At 32.2% G+C, this 5,000-nt stretch overlaps 1 protein-coding gene across 1 annotated transcript in view; it reads right to left on the reverse strand.

The window, feature by feature from the left end:
* Positions 1-5,000, reverse strand: part of LOC119580675 (glutamate receptor 4-like) — a 191,095-nt gene that overhangs the window by 56,208 nt on the left and 129,887 nt on the right. The gene's annotated exons all lie outside the window — the stretch shown is intronic.

A 5,000-nucleotide genomic window follows, 5' to 3' on the forward strand; every position in this document is an offset into this window, starting at 1 on the left:
TAAACAACATCGATGTCTGGAGACGCCACCGCTGCTCTCCCCTTCTTTTCCTCTCTCGTCTCTCCGTCCAAGACATTCGTAGACAGAGAAATGTCCTCTGCCCCCCTCCCCCACCCCTTTCCTTCCTCCACCCTCGGGATGATGTCATTTCCACCCCTGAAGTTCCCCCATCCGTCTGCCGAATGGGGGTCCATCCGCGGGAACACTCAGGTTGGCCGCGAGAAGGGCGCTGAGTTCGCCCAATGGCTTGGCGTTTGTTTTAAAAGATTCATTATTGGAATTTTCGCGTTGGTTGATCGAATTTCTGGCCACGGCGACACGGGCTCGCAGAGGGGAGGGCGGAAGTGCGGGGGAGGGGAGGGGAGCTGATGTAAAGGGAAGTCTGCTTCATCAACATCATCCCCAAGTGACAAAGGAATTATTCAGGGAAATGAGATCCAAGGAAGTCTTCGTTTCTAAGAGAGGAGGAGAGAAGAACAGGATTTTATAGCGAAATGAAGTGAAAGTGAAATGAATTGAAAGTGTCTTATCGGGCAATCTGATGACTCTCTCACTTTCGCTTTCTTTTGAATTCAAGTCTATTCAGCTGTTGCTGTTATTATCACTGATAATTGCAAATCATGATGGTGGTGTTGATGATAATGATTTTTATGATTGTCAATGTTGTTATCATTACAATTGTTAGGCCTGCTTTTCTTTATAGTTTCTTTAACTTTAATACGCTTGTTATTATTATAGTTTTATCACCATTATGATTATCTTCAATATGACTATGAATAGTATTATTCTCCACTATCTTATACTGCTTTTTATTTTCTCACTATTCCCTGCAGTTCCACGTTTTTTTCTTTTCTTTCTTTCTCCCTTTTTCAGGCCACACATTTAGCATAGTTTCATCCAGTTCCTTCTCACTCTGTCCTTCTAACTGCTGATAACGTCTGAGATAATATGCAAATTGGAATGCGCTTCATTCATACTTTTTAAAGACATTTTTATTTCGAAATGAGTTTTATAACTGCGCGTCTGCTATCAGCATGATCATCATAATCTTTGGTAACATTTTCCTTTTACTGTTATCCTTATCATCACATTTACATTATATCCACAACTACTATCATTTTGATCATATCATTATCCTGTATTAGCACTGTCAGCATCGCCATAAGTCCTATCTACAGTAATACGTTGTCTCCATCGATTTCACCATCACTATCGTCTTCACAACATTCGCTCATAACTTTATCATTAATATCTTCACCATAAATCAAACTAATCAACTTTATTCACATTTTCGAAGAGGTGCACGATCTCTAATAAGCTACTTCTCAAGATGTCTAAGCTAATTGATTTTCCTCCCTTTTTTATTCAGAAGCAAACAGCTAATATTCAGCCACGCCCTTTTGGCCACCCTCCCTCTCTCTGTAATACCCGCCCGCGCCTACGCACACACACGCACACACTCGCCCGTATCTATGTTATCTACCCCGTTCGCCAGCCATCCCAATCACGTAGGGGTATACTGCCTATTCAATTTCAGAATTTATTCCATTTTTCATCTGCGCGTTGCTTCCCTCCCTGTCTGCCTGTTAGTTTGTTTGTCCGTTCGTCTGTCTCCCTGTCTGTCTGACTGCTTATCTGTCTGTCTGTCTGTCTGTCTTTTTATCAGTTTTTAAAAAGACTTAAAATTTCAGTCTTTTATCAGTTTTTATCTCTTCTCTTCTCTTCTCTTCTATTCTCTTCTCTTCTCTCTCTTTCTTTCTCTCTCTCTCTCTCTCTCTCTCCCTTTCTCTCTCTCTCTGTTTGCCCCCCCCCTCTCTCTGTCTATCTCTCTCTCTGACTCTCTCTCTTTTCTCTCTCTCTTCTCTCCCTTTCCTTTCTCTCTCTTCTCTCTCTCTCCTCTCTTCTCTCTCTCTCGTCTTCTTCTTCTTTTCTCTCTTCATCTTCTCTCTCTCTCTCTCTCTCTCTATTTCTCTGTCTGTTTGTCTGTCTGTCTGTCTGTCTGTCTGTCTGTCTGTCTGTCTGTCTTCGTCTGTCGTCTGTCTGTCTCTCTCTCTCCCTCTCTTCCCCTCTCCTCTTCCCCCCCCCTCTTTCCCCCCTCTCTCCTTTCTCTCTTTTCCTTCCTCTCTCCTCCCTCTCTTTTTCCCCTCTCTCTTCCCCTCTCTCTCTCTCTCCCTTTCTTCTCTTCTCCCCTCTCTCCTCTCCCCTCTCTCCTCTCTCTCTTCCCCTCCCCTCGCTCTCTCTCTCTCTTCTATCTATCTACTATCTACCTATCTATCTACTATCTATCTATCTATCTATCTATCTATCTATCTATCTATCTCTTATGTCAGTATTTTTCTCTCTCTTTTCTTCAAGTTTTTTTCTTATTTTTCCTTTTATCATTACTCTATTTTTTTTTTTTTTTTTTTTTTTTAGATATTCGCTTTTCCAGTTTTCGTTGCATATAAAAAAGGGGAAAAAATGGAGCACTGCCTAACTTCCATTTTTTCGCTTTTTCTTTCTTTCTCTCTGCATGTTTTTTTTCCCCTTTTTTTGAAAATTTTTTTTTTTTCTTTTTCATCCGACTTTTTTTTTTAGTCTCTAGCGTATCATATATTTTTCTATTGCTGTCGTACTGTATTTTATTCATTTATTCTTTCCTTATATATGGGCTTTCCTTTCTCTATATATTTTTCTTTCTCTAGAGTGAAGAAAAAGTGATTGTTATATATATATAAAAAATTTTTTAATATATATTATATATATAAATATAATAATATATATATATATAAAATATTAATAATTTTTTTTTTTTTGTGTGTGTGTTGTGTTTGTTTTGTGTGTGTTGGTGGTGTTTGTGGTGTTGTGTGGTGTGTTGTGTGTGTGTTTGGTGTGGTGTTGTTGGTGTGTGTGTGTGTGTGTACATACATAAACATACATACAAAACAAAATTTTAATATATTATTTTTTTTTTTTTTTTTTTTTTTGGGATAAAAATATATTTTTATATATATATATTAATATTATGTGTGTGTGGTGTTGTGTGTGTGGTGTGTGTGGGTGTGTGTGTGTGGGGTGTTGTGTGGTTTGTGTGTGTGTGTGTTTTTTTTTTTTTTTTTTTTTAATAAAATAATAAATAAATATTATAATATATATATATTTAATTTTATAATTTTATTTTATATATATATATATATTATTATTTATGTTTTGTGTGTGGTGTTTGTGTGGTGGTGTGTGTGTGTTACAAAAATATATATATTAATAATTATATATATAATATATAATTATATAAAAAATATTTTAAAAAATATAATTAAATATAATATATATAAAATATAATATAATATATATAATATTAAAATATAAAAAATAGTAATTATATATATTATAAATATATTTTTTATATAAAATTTTATATATATATTTTAAATTAAAAATATATATATAATATATAAATTTTAATAATATATATATATAATGTAAAAATTTTAATAATTAAAATGTATTATTTTCTTTCTTCTAAGATATAAATTTAAAAATTATATATATATTATTATATATAAAAATATATATATATATATATATATATAAATTATAATTATATATATATAATTAATATATATTATTATATATAATATAATATATAAATATATAAATAAAATTTTAATATATTTATAAATTTTTTTAAAATTTATTCATATTCTATTATTACCCATTTTTGTATAAAATATATATAAAAAATAATTTAATAATTTAAAAAAAATTAATTAATTTATATATATATATTAATATTATATTTTAAATAATTTTTTTTATATTAAAAAATATAGATATTATATATTATATTAATACTATATATATAATAAATATTATTTATAATAATAATGGGAGTAAATTTATTTTAGAAAATATTATATAAAAAATATATTAAATTAATAAATAGAATAATTTAATTATGGTGTATATTTTAATTAAATTTAATTTTAATAAATAAATATTATATAAAATTTTTATATATTGAATATATATATTTATATATATATATATATATATATATATAAAATATAATATAAAATTTTATTATATATATATATATATAAATATAATATTTATATATATTTTATATAATAAAATATATATTATTATTAAAAGTTTAAAATTTTTTATTTATTTTTTTTTTTAAAAAAAGGTAATTTTTAAAATTTTTACCATTTTTTTTCCATTATCAATACGGCTAATTTCCATAAAAAACAGGGTAGGAAAATATTAATTCAATGTAGGGAAACTAAAAGAGAAACTGCTCACCTACTCTTGGCTAGATATTGTAAGAGAGAGAGAGAGAAGAAGGGAAGGGGAGAGAAGGGGGAGAGCCAGAAGGGGAGAGGGGAGAGAGGAGAAGGGGGCAGAGAGGAGAAAAGAGGAGAGAGAGAGAGGGGGGGGGGGGAGGGGGAAAAGAGAGAGAGAGAGGGGGGGGTGGGAGGGAGGGGGGGAGAGAGAGAAGGGGGAGAGAGAGAAGAGAGAAGGGGGGGAAGAGGAGGGGAAAAAGGGAGGGGAGAGGAAGAGAGAAGGGGGAGAGAGGGGGTGGAAGGGGGAGGGGAGAGAAGATGAGAGAGGGGGGGGAGGGGGTAGAGGAGAGAAGAGGGGGGGGTGGGGAGAGGGGGAAAAAGGGAGAGAAAGAGAGAGAGAGAGGAAAAGAGAGGGGGGGGGAGAAAAAAGGGGGAGAAAAAGAAGGGGAGAGAGAGAGGAGAGAGAGGGGGAGAGAAAGACCGGGGAGAGAGAGAAGGGGTTTATTACTACTGGTTTCTTGTTGTTGCTATATTTTTTTTTTTTTATTATTTTATAAATTAAAAAGGGAAATTAAACCAAAAATTGTCGAAACAGATTCCGATTTTTTTTGTCTAATATTCCTTGACTAATAATAAGAAGTCAAGTTATGGAACATCGTTGCGTGTGAACATCTTAATATACTGAATATGGAAATCAAATAATAATGATAATAATAGTAATAATAATAATTA

This window comes from Penaeus monodon, chromosome 14 (assembly GCF_015228065.2).
Source record: "Penaeus monodon isolate SGIC_2016 chromosome 14, NSTDA_Pmon_1, whole genome shotgun sequence".
Lineage (NCBI taxonomy): Eukaryota > Metazoa > Arthropoda > Malacostraca > Decapoda > Penaeidae > Penaeus > Penaeus monodon.